The sequence below is a fragment of the Octopus bimaculoides genome, chromosome 14 (genome assembly GCF_046866305.1).
Source record: "Octopus bimaculoides isolate indiv1 chromosome 14, ASM4686630v1, whole genome shotgun sequence".
Taxonomy (NCBI): Eukaryota; Metazoa; Mollusca; class Cephalopoda; order Octopoda; family Octopodidae; genus Octopus; species Octopus bimaculoides.
Genome location: NC_142941.1, coordinates 2,047,809 through 2,066,006, shown reverse-complemented (window position 1 = coordinate 2,066,006; position 18,198 = coordinate 2,047,809). Strand labels below are relative to the sequence as shown.

Below are 18,198 nucleotides of genomic sequence, written 5' to 3'. Positions count from 1 at the left end.
CACACACGCACACAATACACTCACACTCATATATATCCTTATACATATGGTGTGACTGTGTGGTAAGATGCTTACTTCCCAACTACATGGTTCCAGGTTCAGTCCCACATTGTGGCACCTTGGCCAAGTGTCTTCTACTATAACCTCGGGCTGACCAAAGCCTTGGTGGATGGAAACTGCAAGAATCCTGTCCTATATATAGAGATAGATAGATAGATATAAATATCTATATATATATGTATATACTTGTGTATGCATGTCTATGTTTGTCCCTCCACCCTCACTTGACAACCGATGTTGGTATGTTTACATCCCTGTAACTTAGCAGTTCAGCCTAAAAGACTGATAGAATAAGTACTAGGCTTATAAAGAATAATTCCTGGGATCAATTTGCTCGACTAAAAGCAGTGCTCCAGCATGGCTGCAATCAAATGACTGAAACAAATAAAAAAAAAAGAAAAAAAAAAAGAATATATACATACATATATAGATATATGTATGTACGTATATTCACACCCATCCTCCCATAAAGGAAGGAGTTGACAATATCAATGATTGGTGTATGAAATGAGAGCTGTGTATAGACTTTAGCAGTGTATATCGAGACAAGTGTATGTACAGCCGAATGAGTGGTGGTGCATCAGTTGCATTGTGAGACTGCAGGAGTTGCACATCTGTGCAGTGTAAGGAGCACAATTCTCTCAGTAGTGCTGCTGTTGATGTTATTTGGTGACACTTGAAACTACTGCCTATACTATACCTGGATCAATCTTATATACATTTATAGACATATACACACATACACAACATACACATATCCACACTATACACACACATACATATATATATTTGTATGCTTGTATATATATATATACTTATATATATATATACACATTTAAACTCTAAAGTTATACACATTATATTTTATCTGCACACAACTCATTATACATACACATAATTACACATTATTCACATATACACACTTTTATATACCCTGTATACACAGATTTAAACCTTTCTTGCTCACTTATTCATTTACTGACATAACCATATTACACAGCACATCATACACACACACACATACACACTCTATATTCACACACACACTCTATACACACACACATATACATGCACACACACAGAACTCACAAACACATATACAGTGATACATATGTATTTCCACTCATACATAACATCACATAGATCTTTACACACACACACACACACACACACACATATACCTTTATGCATAATTACATACACATGCACAAGTACATGCACATTTCCACACTAACAAAAGTTTGCGACACAGACTGAAACATATAAATATTCACATTCATACTTTGTAAGAAATCACATACACACACACTCACATACTGCCACACTAACTTAATATACAGACTATTGTAACACACATACATACATATATACATATACACATGCACATACCATTGCCATAATACACTGCTACACAGCAAAAGCATAACAGAAACTCACACATACTTTACGGAAAATTTATCATTAACATACACACACATCATCATCATCATCTTTAACCCACACCCACACACGCATATATATATATATGTGCCTTCGCAATAACATGTACACAAACTCACAAACATACACCATCACAGCAACAACATATACACACACTTTATAGAAAACCCACCACACAAGCACGATTCCATACACACACCTTCACACATATACACAATCACAACAGCACACACACACACCATCAAAACAACACACGCGTGCCATCAAAACAACACACACACATACGCACACCATAAACAACAACAACACATACACACATAGAAACTCACACACACAATCAAAACAGCACACAGACACACCATCAAAACAACACACGCGCACCATCAAAACAGCACACATACATATACACACCATAAACAACAACACACATAGAAACTCACGCACACACACAATCACAACAGCACACAGACACACCATCAAAACATCACACGCACACCATCAAAACAACACACACACACATAGAAAATCACACGCACACACACTTTATAGTAAAAGCTCACCTCTCACCCACTACCCCACCAAACACGCATTATAACCCCACCATCCGCATAGAGATATCATCTTAAACCGGAGATGTGACAACACCAGTTTGACGCCATCACCATATGAAGCAGCAGCCAGAAGAGAGAAAGGGAGAGAGAGAGAGAGAGAGAGCGTGTGTGCTTGTGTGTGTGTGTTTATGCATGTGTGTCGGTGCGTGTGTAGTTGATGACTAGAGCGCTGTCAGGAACAACGGAACAGAGATGGAACGGCTTGCCTGCAGGTAGGTGCAACTTTACACCTCTCTCTTCTTTTCACTCTATGTATACATACATATATACATACATACATACATACATACATACAAACATACAGATAGATTGACAGGTAGATAGACAAATACATACACAAACCCATATATATATGTATGATGACATAGATACATACATAAATACATACACATGAGTACATATATATACATATTTATACACACATGCATATGCACATGCATATACACACATACATACTCATACATATGTACATACAAACTTACATACATGCATACATACACATACACCTAAACATACATGCACACATATATAAACACACATATAGTTATATATATATAGATGTGTGTGTGTGTGTGTGTGTGTATATATACTTAAGTGCATGCATCCCTATATATATATATACATCTATACACACACCCCCAAACATGCATCGCAAAAGAATAACAAATAAAGGAGCTACTACAGGGTTTGTTCATCTGCTAGAAATAGTAACTAAATCTCTCTCAAACCCTAACCCTACCAAACATGTTAAAGAAGGAAAACTTACAGTGATGTTGTCCGAGATACATTATGCCTAGTAAAATAATGTTGGGATGGTCGTGGATGGAATGGTTCTGATCCCATAATAAGTCTATTGGATAAGAATAACTTGGGTGCTAAGTGACAACAACAACAACAACAACAACGAGAAAAGTGTCTGTAACAACATCAAGATCAGCAACAACAACAACAACATATATAAACAACATGTTTGATGATAACATCAACAACAATTACATCACTGATGACAGCAGTAACAATAAAGACACGTTTAACTACTACTACTACTACTACTACCACCACCACCTCTACTACTACCACTACAACCACTTCTACTACTATTACTACAGTTAACAACAACAACAGTAACAACTTCACCATAAACAACAACAAAATGAAGACTAAAGCCTCTTGACCCCCCCCCCCCCCACAAAAAGATTTCTCCCCCCCACCACACACACACTTGCAAACTAACAAACATACAGGTAATCTTTCTCTCTTCCTTACACACACACACACACACACACACACTGACGTATGCATATATACAAATGAACCTATAAACTTATATATTTACACACACACACACATCTTCTGACAGGTAATGCCCCTCCCTCCCTCTCTCTCTCTCTCTCTCACACACACATATCACTATACACTCACATACACACATATTCACACAAAACATATATACACATACAGCCCTATAAACTTATACATACAAACATCCATACACCCACTCCCCTGATATTCTGTTTGGAAATTGTTGATAAAAACAGACAACAACAACAACAACAACAATAACAGTATTGAAAAGAGTTTGTCAATATAAATTTGTAACAGAGTAATTTTGTAAAACTGAAGAAATTATTCGAATAGAGAAGAGAGGGAGAGGAAGGTGTGGTGGGGTGGGGAGGATTAGAGGGGCTGGGAGACAAACCAGAAAAGCTTTGTGGGCCCTCACAACATTACACTGTCCCTTTTACTACATTTTGTTGATGCCTTACTACAATTTCTTGGCCCCTCCCACTATTTTCAGAATTGATTGGACAATTTTCCACTGAGTTGGCCTCAAACATATTTTAATGTGGGTTTGTTTACAGTGATTTATTTTGAGTTTAGAGAAGGTGTTGAGTGGAGTTTAGTAATGATACTAAGTGGGGTTTAGTATAGGTGTTGAATGGAGTTTAGTGTAGGTATTGAGTGAGGAATTCCTATAATTTCTCTGGGATATATGTTAAAATCAATTTGATTTATTTTTAATTACGGAGATGTACTTGCATAGCAAGTGACCTGATCTGAGATCGTGTGCTGGAATAAAAACAAGTGCAGTGTGGAAAGTGTTTATAAGCCATTTAAGAAAAACGCAAAAACCATTAGATTCACTTCAACATTTAAATTTAAGTTGCCAAAATATTTTCGTCGCTTTGAGACCACGACCAGTTCACTGAGATGCAGCACAGAATTTTGTCAGTGAACAGGTCGCGGTCTCAAAGCGACGAAAATATTTTGGCAACTTAAATTTAAATGTTGAAGTGAATCTGACGGATTTTGTGTGTTATCTTAAATGGCTTATAAACACCTTCCACACTGCAACTGGTTTATTTTTAAGGAAATTTAAATAAGTTTTTAAAGGTTTTTCTAGAGAATGAGGTATTGTTGAATGTAGGTTTTATTGGGTTTGTGAGAGTGTTTGAATGGAATTGGATTATAATAATGTTTAAAATTGGTTCGAATAATGTGTAGAGTTTGGGTAGAACTGAAATGAGATTCGTTATCATGTGTAGAGTGTCTGTAGTATTTGATTTGTGTTACATCATAAGTTGGAATTCCATGGGGTTTGGGGTTCAAACTTGGTATTGTTTATTTTCATGGAAATGAGTAAATTTTCTAGGATTCTATAGAATTTTCCCCTATTTCTTTCTAAGTTTGTTCATAATCCCGTATACATTTTGAGCCACGCACTCTCTGTTCTTTATACGTACAATTTCCAAAAGATATTCTATAGAACCATCTTAAAAGATGCTTTCAGTTTCAGCAGATACTTTGTTGATGATGGGTAACCCTAGCTTAATTCTCATCAAACAAACCCATAAACAAGACGTTCCAGCTGTGACCATCCAGTCTATTTCCACATAAAATGTATCTGGATTCACATTATCTGATATATCCTTATTTTTTAAACAATGCACTTGAGGAATATTTGACTACCATTTTTAGCAAATTGAGCAGTGCCATAGAGACTCTTTCAAAGATATTCCTTTCTGGAATTCACTGTATAAAATCCAGTGTAGGACCAAATTTTATGCAAACATTTAGCTGACCGCTGGGTGTCTAATGGAATGACCAAGGGATAGAGAAATTCAAAAGTACAGGATTATTGGTTCAATCTCACAGCAAGGTACTTGAGGTGACTATATTCTACCATAGCATTGGTTGACCAATTCTTGTGAGAAAAATTTAGTTTGGCTTCATCAGAGGAAGAATGGTAGCATCTGCGTCCCTCAATTTGGTCCCTAATATTGGTAGGGGAGGGGATAGCTAAAATATGGGGTGTTTTACCTCTGGTTTCCTCAAACATGTTAGGAAGGCCGTGAATGAGAAATGAGAAGAAAAAATCCAAAGAAATTCTGAGATGGTTTTATGAAGTGGCAATGTGTCAGAGTGTTGCTGTTGTTGTGTGACAAGACTCCACACATTGTTTGGTTTAACATCACATAAAGCTTGAGGGGAGGGGTTAATTGATTAAATCAATCTCAGTACTTGATTGGTATTTCATTTAATTAACTCTGGAAAAATGAAGGGACAAAGATGACCTCACTGAGATTTGATCTCAGATTGTAAAAATCCTCAATAAATACCACAAGACATTTTGCTAGGAGCTCTACAGACTCTGCCAATATTCTATCAGTCTCTTACACATGCACAGATATGTGTGTGTGTGTGTGTATACATATACACACACTCAGTAATCCCTTGCCACATCATGGTTCACCTATAGTGGTTCATTATTTAAGCTTACGTCACTTCCTCCTCCGTGGTGTTGCTTTGCATTTATAATCAAATGAATATATACAAATTACAAAAATAATAAAAAATATGCAGTACAGAAATGTTTCTACTTTGCAGATTTCCACCTCTCATGAGTGTTTTGGACTGTAACACCCATGAGAGTCGAGGGATTACTGTGTGTGTGTGTGTGTGTGTGTGTGCATTTGTTCCCCCAATCAACATCACTTGACAACAGACGCTGGTGTGTTTACATCCCTGTAATCCTAACGGTTCGGCAAAAGAGACTAATAGAAGACATGGGACAAGGTGCTGAAGCTTGATCTTTGAACTTTGGGCCTCACAGAAGCAATGACTAGTGACCAAAATCTTTGGCAAGATGCTGTGCTTGAGAAGATCTGTCAAACCAAGTGTCACTTGTGGCTGATGCAGGTGTCACATACAAAGCACCTTTCAAGCAATGGGCTTCGGGGAAGCAAAATAGCCAATGCCAGTGGCATATATATATATATATATATATATATATATATCAAAGTCAGGCGCTGGAGTGACTGTGTGGTAAGTAGTTTGCTTACCAACCACATAGTTCCGGGTTCAGTCCCACTGCATGGCACCTTGGGCAAGTGTCTTCTACTATAGCCTCGGGCTGACCAAAGCCTTGTGAGTGGATTTGGTAGATGGAAACTGAAAGAAGCCCGTCGTATATATATATATATATATATATATATACATATACGTGTGTGTGTATGTGTGTGTGTGTGTGTGTGTCTCTGTGACTGATAGAATAAGTACTAGACTTACAAAGAATAAGTCCTGGGGTTGATTTACTTGACTAAAAGGCGGTGCTCCAGCATGGCCGCAGTCAAATGACTGAAACAAGTTAAAGATTAAAAGAGTATATACATGCACACACACACATATATATATATATATCAATATATATATATTATATATATATATATATATAAAAGCTTAGCCATAGCAGCATGAATACCAAGTTGTGAGAACTCTCTATATTTATAATATATGGCATATTTCTATGCTCTGGCAGCAAGGTAGAATGAATTCTTTAATGTCCTTAGCACTGGACTCCTGTAAGAACCAAGAGATAAATACAGAGCATAATATAAAATTAATAAATGGCAAAAGAACAGGTGTTATATAATCACATTCATTGGCTTACAATAGTTTCTCGTATGAAATAAAATATGACCTAAAGGTGAGTGACATTATAACATCTTACAACCTCATCAGAGCTTCATGTAAATAAGTAAAAGTGATTACGTAATTCTGTTCTTTAATCATTTTCATGATAACACACATATACAGGTACATACATACACATACATATAGATATTTGTTTATTTATCTGTCTGTTTATCTATCTATCTGTGTGTGTGTGTGTGTGTATATATATATATATATATATATATATATAGGGTACTAACAGGTAGTACCAGCATGCTAAATATAGCAATCAAAATAACCAAACCACAAGGTTCTTTGTTTTTATTCATTTGCCTGCTTTCACCTTTGTGTTTAAGTGAAAACTTTTGGTTTGGTTATTTTGACTGCTATGTTTAGCATGATGGTACTACCTGTTAGTACCCTTAATTATTAATTGATAATATTTACTGTTATAAGTGTTTTTTTTATGCATGCTAAACCGCTGACAATATTATAAACAATAAAAGGCATTGAGCTGGCAGAACCGTTAGCACGCTGGGTGAAATGCTTAGCGCTATTTTGTCTGTCTTTATGTTCTGAGTTCAAATTCCACCGAGGTTGACTTTGCCTTTCATCCTGTCGGGGTCGATAAATTAAATACCAGTTGCATACTAGGGTCAATCTGATTGACTTCCTCATATATATTTCAATATATGTATATACATACACACACACACACACATATATGTATGTATGTATATATGGTCATTATAGGTACAGGTGTGGACATGTGATTAAGAAGTTTGCTTTCCAACATGGCTTCAGGTTCAATCCCACAGTCTGGCACCATGGGCAGGTGTACTTTATTATAGCGTTGAGCAGACCATGACTTTGTGAGTGGATTTGGTAGTCTGAAACTGGAAGAAGTTCATTGTGTATGTGTGTGTGTGTTTGGAAACAGGTGGGATCTGGCAACGGAAATGGTATGTGGCTGAAGAAAATCTGTCTGAGCTAAGCAACGAAAATTTGGCTCCAAAAACTGCTGAAGCTGATCATTGTCATCATTGCGATCGTCATCATCAATTTCCATCCTCTTTCAATGTTGGCATCTCTTGGACAGCGTCATCACAATCAAAACCATTTCCTTATTAGGAGTTTCCTGCTGCCAAACACTGGTGCTGGTTTCTATAACTGGATGCCCTTTCTATTGCCAACCCCTTAACAGAGTGTAGAGCAGTGCTTCTCAACTGGGATCCATATTGCCCTTAAGGGACCATATAAGAGGTTTCTCATAAAATTCATCTGCAATAACTTGTTTATACTTCTACAATGCAGAAATTATTTTAACAATTTTTAAATAAATTCTTAATTATATTTAATTATAAATATATTTAAAGGGGTCTTTTTTTTTTATAACATTGAATGGATAATAGGGTCCAGAAGAGTAAAATAAGAATCAAAGGGTCCATAGGTGAAAACACTGGGGTTCATGGTACATTTTCTCATGGCACCAATGCTAGAGAGCTTGAATTAAGGGGTCTCCCATAACCCTATGCATTCTCTATTCATTAACGAACCACTTTACAATGGTTACTGGTGTCGTATTTGTGAAAGTGTCTCAGTCACTCATGAAGGTCTGTGATTTGTTCATCTTCCATTGAAGCCCCACTACAAGAGGGGTGGGGTGTGGCAATGTATGGGTTGCTTAGAGAGAGCTACGACATATAGACCAAGGAGGGGAACTGGAGTGGAATGCTGCCAGCAGCAAGACCAGAAATGAGTGAGGAGAGAAATGTGTAAGTGCTGAGAGGACTCAATAATCTCGGGTGGTACACTGGCTTGGGTGAGTCAAGGCATCCACCCTGAGTCTGAAGGAGTGGAATGGCAGGGTTGGAGAAAAGAACAGAAGTATGATATAAATTGTAGGGGTATTTGGGGTGAAGTTGGGTAGAAAGGGATTAGTGACAACAGAAATGGACAAAATGAAAGTGGGGGTGAAGGGATAAGAGTGAGGGTCGATGAATACCATGTCTTAAACATGGGGCTTATGAAGGGATGATGGAGTTAGCACTGGGTGGGTGGTGGAAATGAGAGATGGGATGGGGGAAGAGGGAAACAATTTAAAGGATGGTGGCAGGATGTGAATAATAGGGTGATGGAGAGGGTGGGAGAAGCAGGGGATGAAAGGTGAAAGGAAGCACCAGCATGTAATTTGTACCCTTGGCAGGGCACAAAATATGTCATCCTCTAAACACTACGTTTGTGAGGGTGTTTTTACAATGGAGGGTTAGGTCTTCTGCAGTATCACCAGTGAAGAAGGTCCTTTGTCATCTGCTCAATGTGAGGCAGCATCTTCACATCATCCCTCACCACTTTGTCCTAAGTCTTCCTTGGCATCCTTCTTCTGCAGGCTTCATTTTCTTGGAGTGCTTGGCCTTTCCTTCTACTATAACCTTCCTCCATCTCACTCACATCACAACTCAGTCTTCCTTTTCTTTGCTACAAAACCCTTCATTCTTCTTAAACTCAGATTTTCTCTCAGCTCATTTCTATGCTGGCATTCACACACACACACACACACACGCACGCATCTGAAGTGGTGGTGGTGGTGGTGGTTGATGTTATGGTGGGGCTTGGACGACTGTGGTTCTTCACTGTTTCACTGAGTCAGATTATTCTCTCCAGATGGCACTGTTTTTTATGAATTTCTTCCCAAGTGAGAGAGAGAAAGAGGGGGGATGGACTGAGAGAGAGGGGGGGGGGTAGGGGTAGGTACAAATGTATAACAGTTTAATGCAAGTTCCTTTGGTAGCAATGAATAAGTAGGGATTTATTGGTGGTACTGATTATACACACACCACATCAGTATAATATATACAGACAGTGTATATATATATATATATATATATATATATATATATATATATATATATATATATATATATATATATATGTATGCATATGTATATATATATGTATATATACATGTTGACTAGATAGACAGACACAGTGTGTGGATGTTGCCTAAATGTTGTCAATGACATTTTCTTAACTCAAACCAGACATACCACTGGTATATTGATAACCATACCATTGACATGTAAACAACATTATGAGATGTGGTCATTATTTTGACTTTGATTGTAAGGGTTGAGATGGTTGTTGGTGATGATGATGATGATGGTGGTGGTGGTGGTTGTTTTGATGGTATTGTTATTGTTGTTGTTGATAGTGGTAGTTGTGATTGTAGCAATAGTGTTTTTGTTGTTGTTATTGTTGGTGTTGTTGTTGTGATGGTGGTTGTGGTAGTCTGTGCAGCGATGGTTAGTGGTGGCAGCGGTGGTGGTGGTGGTGGTGGTGGTGGTGGTACTAGCAATATTTATTGGTGTTGTTTGTGTTGTTATCAGTGGGATGGTGGCAATGATGAGGATGGTGGTGGATGGCTGATGTCAAAGAAGATAACAATAAGATGTTAGAAGATGCTTGGAGGTGGTGGTGGTGGAGATGATGATGATGATGATGATGATGATGATGATGATGATGATGGTGTTGATAGTGATATTGGTGATGCTGGTGATGCTGGATGTTTTATCGTTATTCAAAGGATAATATCTTTGACATCTCTTTGCTTGTCGTCCTTAATGCCAGATTGATGATAATGAAGGAAATGCTGGTGGTGGTGGTGGTGGTGGTGCTATTACTGGTTGGTAGTTAACTGTTTCAGGTGATGGGGAAGATGACAATGACAAAGGTGAGAACGAGGAAGATGACGATGACGATGCTGATGACAGTGGTGATGATGATGATGCTGTTGATGGTGGTGATGATGATGATGAAACTGTTGATGGTGATGATAATTATAATGATGATGATGATAATGATGATGACAGTGATACCAAGAGTTCATCAATATTGATTTACTACCATCACTACTGCTACTACTGCTGCTGCTGCTGTAATTGTTGTTGTTGTTGTGATAACAATAATGTCCTTGATGGTCGTTGGTAGTTTGACACCATCCACCACTCCCACCCACCCACCACCACAATACCCCCTCCCCCATACTATTTATTACCAAAACAACTCACAACTTATGCACTGCTTCCCAACACCAACAGAACACCGAGCTGCATCGTTACATCACCACTGCCACCACCACCACCACCACCACCACCAGTGCCACATCAGTACTCACTACCATCTTGGCACACTACTACCATACCATCACCACATACCACAGAACTAACCCCCTCTACCATCTCTTCAACTTGTTCTTCTTCATTCACCACTCCACCCAGTCACTGACAGGACTCCAAAACAACAACATCAATCCCCCCACCCCACTCCACCATCACTACTGCTACTACTACTACTACTATTACTACTACTACTACAACCACACACCATCAACTCTGCAACACACACCACTACTACCAATACTAACTTCATACCAACACCACTACATTGTACCAATACCACTGTCACTGCTGCTGCTACTACTACTACTACTACTACTACTACTACTACTACTACCACTACTACTACTACTACTACTACTACTACTACTACTACCACTACTACTACTACTTCTACCTATGCAGCTATACACTCCACCAATTTCACACATTACTATGATCACCACTATACTGTACCAATACTACTACTACTACTACTACTACTACTACTACTACTATTAGCAAACACACCATCAATTACACACTGCCATCACCACCACCACTACTACCTACTACTACTACTACTACTACACACCATTAATTACACCCCCACCCCCACCATCGCCATCGCTGCAGTACACAACAGCAATACCAAGACTAATCTCTGGTCTCAATCTGTAAACTTGTTCGTTTGACAGGCACGGACATTGAGATACTAGAGAATGAATAGGGTAACCCCTCTCTTCTGCCACCTCCCTTCGTCTCCTTGCCCCTCTCTTTCTCTCTCTCTCTCTCTCTCTCTCTCTCTGTTGCCTGGCGTGCAGCAGCCAGAATTTTCACTGCAGTTTACCAATTCCTAGCGCACCCAACACCAACAGATATTAACTCATGCATTAATTGATGAAAACTCCTAAAGGATTGCAATCTTTGATTAGGTTTACAGAACCATCCCTGCTGCTGCCACCACCACCATCATCTCCAATGACAATGAAATTTAATCACTGCTACCAACTCCACCAGTTCTGCTGCTATCACTGGTGTTTGTGAATCTGGCCTTTTCGTTTGGCCTTCCAGCTTCTTCATCTTGCCTGTCACATCTCTTGTCCGTTACACACAATGCGATAACAAGCTTCTGCAAATCTTGCAAATATTCTGTGTCTAATTAACATAAGGCGTTACTGCGAATTAACATCAAAGAGGCACTGGGAAAAAATTTTAGGGGACAGACATATTGGTTTTTAAATTTTCCCAACGAAATATTGAATATTTTTATGACCAAGTCCAACCACATTAGTTCTGGTGAGAAGTCTTTTAGCTTGTTAGGTAACCATTGTAGCATTGTAGACGTTTGAGGTTCGTTAAAAAGACTAGAACACAATACATCTTATTAGATTATTTAATTTTAAAAAATTAGAAAGAATAATCGTTGATTATGGGATTCTGTCAACCATGTATAGATGGGGCTGGGAGGTTGGGGTAGGGGTGGATTTTAAAAAAGGGTCATTGTTATATTGTCTTTTTTATATTATTTAGACTGAAGACAATGAATAGAGGTGGAGGGCATATCTGGAATATTTGTTGTAGGAAATTTCACCATAAAGGAGGCACACAAGCAGACTGTAAGCTAGAAAACTCATTTGAAAGAAATTACCTTTCTCTAATTAGGAGGTTAGTTGACAAATGAAGTTGCCATTTTAAAAAGAAACAACTAATCTTTTTTTTTTGCAATTTTTATGATAAATTTCCTGTAACTAGAGTCGGGTGGTGATTGTTGCTATGACTGGGAACCACAATGTCTTCTTGAATTAATTTAATCTGAGGTATCCACTAAGTTTAGACTCTTTCTATACAAAACACAACTTCAACCTTACTGAATCTTCATGTCTCTGCTTGTGTTATTATATTATAATTTTAGCTTGATTTGGGGAGAAGAAGATTTATCATTAATATACAAAGATTTAAGGCAGCGAGCTTGCAGAATCATTAACACACCAGGAAAAATGCTTAGTATTTTGTGAGTTCAAATTCCACTGAGGTCAATTTTGCCTTTCTTCCTTTCAGGGTTGGTAAAAAAATTTCTAGTTGAGCACTGGGGTCAATGTAATTGACTTCACTTCTGCCATTGCCAAACTTGCCGGCCTTGTGCCAAAATTTGAAACCTTTATAATTCAAAGATTTATTGGGACTAGTGTCCTCCTCATCCTGGTTGTTGTAGGCACAACATCTCAGCCATTGGATTCTCCAAACTTCTTCAGGCAACTCTTGTATTAATTCCGAGAATTTCCAAATGAACTGAACCCTTTTTGGCAGGGACAATAAAATGAAATTATCCCTTCTAACCCTATGGCTTGAATAATAAGCTTGATATGAAATTCAGGGACTGTTACTGGATATGTCAGGTACCTGAAGATGGTTGGAACATACACTGGCTGAAATGTTGTGACACAAGGCTGGATATTTCAGGGTATAACAATAATAATAATTTCAAATTTTTTCCACAAGAGCAGCTTGGGGGAAGGATCCTGGGTGTGTCTCAGCAAGTGATTGTAACAAACATGGAGATTAAAAGTAAATAATAATAATAATAATAATATAACTGGGTTTCAAACCCAACAGCTATCAGATGATGATATGATAGTGCGAGGAAAGAATTATTACAAAGAAAATTGGTCATTTTTGACAGGAGTGGACAATGGCCAAATGTCATGTTTAGTATATATTAGTTATATTCAAATTAGTAACTTGGCCAGAAATTTTGCAAAAGACTGGGCACTCAATGGCACCCAAGGAATCCTGGCGATCATGTTAAACTGGACAATGGATAAAGAAACGGTTTGGTCCCTTCTACGTATTTTCATACACTTTACCAAAATCACTGACAAAGCCTTTGGCGGCTACATCAGAAGATGGTGCTTGCTTTGAGTACTTCTCAATCAGATTGAACTCGAAGTCTACATGGTCAGAAATCAATCTTGATAAGCAGCCAATCATGGCGGAAACTCTAAATGGTAGACAGCAACGCAACAAGAGCTGTTTATGTCGTTTAATTTGATGTCTCAGCTTATTTCTGAGACACAGCTTGCTCTATTATTTGATCGTTGTTAACAATTCACCTACAATCAGTCCAAGTTTTATGAAAGAAAACTGTCTGTGTATGTATATATATATATACCCTGTGTGTGTGTGTATACGTATATATCTATATGTCACTAATTATATGTGTCTTTGTACGTATACACAGCACTAAAAAAATCGTCAGTGTCTCTGTACGTGTGTGTATGCGCGTGTACATACGTGTGTATATATGTCCGTATCTATATGTGTCTCACTCAGTAGGTATGTATAATACGTGTATATTATTGCTATTTATTTAGCTCCAGTTATTGCTAATATGTGTATGTGTGTGTGTGCGTGCATGCGGCTGTGTGTGTGTGCGTGTATGCGGCTGTGTGTGTGTGTGTCTGTGTGTGTGTGTGTTTAAGACATGTGTTTTCATTTCTCATTGTTGATTTTGCCTCACAAGTTTGTTTCCGGTTGGTTAGAACAACAATCGGTGGAGTAGAAAATTTATGTTCAATACTTCTAACCTTTGTTGTGTTGTAGTAATGACAGATATCAAACATATCTAAGTGAGTGTATTTCCGAATTTATTGTTTCAAGTGTCTATTGCCTTAAGTGTCTCTATCGATTGATAGAGAGAGAAAGAGAAAGAGAAAGAGAGAGAGAAAGAGAAAGAGAAAGAAAGAGAGAGAGAGAACAAACAAACGAATTTACTGGCGTAAAGTGTTTTTTTAATCCATTGTTTTCACAGTCTATTGTCTTAAGTGTCTTTGTCTATTGACCAATGACAATATCGTTCTGTGTTGACCAGGTGACCAGGTGTCGATGTCTGTTGAGTAGCTAATCATATTTGGTGGAGAGTGACCAAACGATAGTGAAAGTAGTCTATATTATTACATTAATAGATAAAAACACAGAAATCTATGGGGATTAGTTGTGATCTATGTTGGCAAAAAGTGTATTTATTGGAGAGAAAGGCAAGGAATGTCTGACGTTTCGGGTAGAGTTCTTCTTCAGGAAAAGAGAAAAGTGTTTTTTCCCCCTTTCACTTTAATTAATGAGTTTCTTGACACAGGTGAGAATGATGGGAAATGGAAGAGAATTGGTTGTGGGAGAGATGTGATGGTGGTGGGGAGAATAGTAATAGGAGAGAGTGAGGTGAGAAAGAAAGAGGGGGATAGGGGAGTGAAAGGGTTTGAAGGAGAATGAATGGTCAGCAGAAAGAAGGGAGAGGATCTTGCTGGGCAAATCAATGACTGCAAAAGGTACACACACACATTCATACACATGCACACCAGGGGCGTAGTCTGATTCTAAATTTAAGGGGAGTGAGCACATGAAGAAAGGCACTGTGACACATACCAAACGATTTTTAACCTGTTGATTATATATTCTATAAAAGGCACCAATTTTGGAAAATGTGTTTGGTGGGAGTGGTTGCTCCCTATACTCGTTCATTAGCTGTCACTGATGCATGCACGAACATACTCACATGCAGATACACACAGCAATATTAAAAATTAAAATGGAAATAAAAAAAATGAAAGCCTTCTTCTGAAGACATTCCATTAGGTAGAAGAGTTGTTGGTGAGCTGGGTCAGATGAGGACAAGTTCCTCGCTCTGTCACTGTTCTTTTCCCTTCCATACATATGACTACAGACTGGATTTGACTTTCTTCTTCACCTTCCACCCAACCACCCCACCACTGTAACATACATTACCCCATAACCTTACCTCAAAGTTTCTCTGAGCTTTTTCCCTATATCCTCTCCTATTCTTCATGGGAAATAACAATCCTCACAACTTCTTAATTAGAAATTCCCTAAGTCCTAACCCTCTCCCCCCCAGCTGTTTTCAAGGTCGTTTTCCACATGTGCCACATATGTCACACCTGTCCCTGCAACAACTGCTGACCCAGGAGCAAGTCAACCAAAACTTCTGCTGATGCTCATCCCTCACCATCTTAGATTGCGTCACCTGTCCAAGCTTTCTATTTCCTACTAAGTTAGAGAAACAGGCAGTCGTCACCTGAGTAGTCTCTTCCTCTTTACAGCCTTGTCCAAGTCCTCTCTCAGCCTACCTGTGGCCCGTTATTTCTCCTCAGCTGACAAATGCACTAACCCTAACCCCACCAACACCACCACTGCCAAAGATGGCCAGACCACAACAAAGAATGGATAAGCAATACATGAGGGGAAACCTGAATTCTAGGGTGTAGTCATAAGAGAAGGTGGGTGGTTGGGGGAAGATTGGTGGACAGTATGTCATGACATTGCCCCTACAACTGTTACTGGAGTTGAGGACTCAGGCAAACATCCAGCTCTTCTTCCCTGACCATGAGGCATTACATTCCAGGACTCTCAAGAAACCCTTTTTCCCATTGAGTCTAAATCACTGGTTCTCACCCACGGTCCACATGACCCTTGCGGGCCCATATGACCCTTAAGGGTTCACATAAGATTTTGTTGTTAAAATTTATCTGTAATTAATTGCTTATGTTTCTACCAACACACAAAAAAAAAATTTTTTTACACAATTCCTAATAATATTTGATTACAAATATATAAAGGGACTTTTCTAAACATCAAATGTTTATTGGGGTCCAGTGAAGTGAAATGGGGATCAAAAGGGTGTGTGTGTGTGTGTGTGTGTATCCAAATGAGAAAATGCAAGCCTTTGGGTATTTTGGCTGATAATTGTAAAAGTTGTGAGTTTGATTATGGCAGTGCACTGTGTCCTTGAGCAAGTCACTTTATTTCACATTGCTGCAGTCCATTCAGCAAGTACGAGTAGCACTGGTAATTGAATGAGCCAACCATGACACATTCTGTGTCATGCTGAATCTCTCTGAGAGCTTGCATGTTGGTGGAGTACTCAGCCGCTTGCATGTTAATTTGATGAGGAGGCTGTTTCATCGATTGAATTGGTTGGAACACTCTTCATCATAACTGACGAAGTAATGGTTTTAATTTGAGGAGGATTTCTCTGCTATTTCTAGCAGATTGAGTGATGTCACTGTTTTGACTGTCATTGTCTTTGTGTTTGTGCACGAGTGTGAAACACAAATACCAGTAATACAATGGGGTTCTAATATTAATAGCACACTTCCTTTATATCTTCCATCATAATGACCCTGAGAGGATGAAAGGTGCATCTGACCTCAACAAGATTTGAACTGAGAATATATATCCACAAATCCACACTAGTGGATATTTTGTCCATCAGCCTATTCATACTTTCCAATCGATGCACTGACATTGGTACCAGTAATATACTGTGGCTATTTTATTGACAACACTGTCTCTGTTGATCCCATCTCTCTCTCTCCCTCTCTTTCTCTCCTCCCTCTCCTCATCAATCCTTCACATTCTAAAATCTATAGAATAGAGTGATTAATTCAAAGAGGGCGTTACTGTAAATTAAAATGAATGATGAGTCAGCAGAAATAGCCGGAGGATCTTGCCAATCGTGCTTTCAGATAATTAGGGACAGTTTTAGAGGGCTGGCAAGGGGTGGGGTCATTTGAGTTAGGGGTTTCTTATTGATAAAGGACCACTGATATTAGATATTCAATACCACCTTAGCAACTAACACTCCATTCTTTCTCTCTCTCTCTTTCTCTCTCACTCTAGCATTCTGTGTGTCTCTATATCTTTCTCCTCTCTCTCTCTCTCTTTTAATGACTCCCTGTCACTCTTCTATCTCTCTCTCTCAGTTATATTGTGTGAGTGAACAAACATAATTTCCCCATGGAGAGGATGCTAGTCTATTGTAGCTCTGTTTCTCACTTCCTATTAAACAATAACAACAGCAAATTGCTTACTCAAAGAGAAAGAATGGTAGAATGAATTGGGGAAGTAGAGAGAAGGATGGAGAAAGAGAGAGAGAGAGAGAGAGTGACAGAGATAAAGAGATG

At 38.5% G+C, this 18,198-nt stretch overlaps 1 protein-coding gene across 1 annotated transcript in view; it reads left to right on the top strand.

The window, feature by feature from the left end:
• Positions 1 to 599: 599 nt before the first annotated feature.
• Positions 600 to 18,198, top strand: part of LOC106873949 (protocadherin beta-11) — a 36,357-nt gene continuing 18,758 nt past the window's right edge. Inside the window, exon 1 of the mRNA XM_014921490.3 lies at positions 600 to 2,323. The gene's annotated coding sequence lies outside the window, so the exon portion shown is untranslated. The remainder of the gene's footprint in view (positions 2,324 to 18,198) is intronic.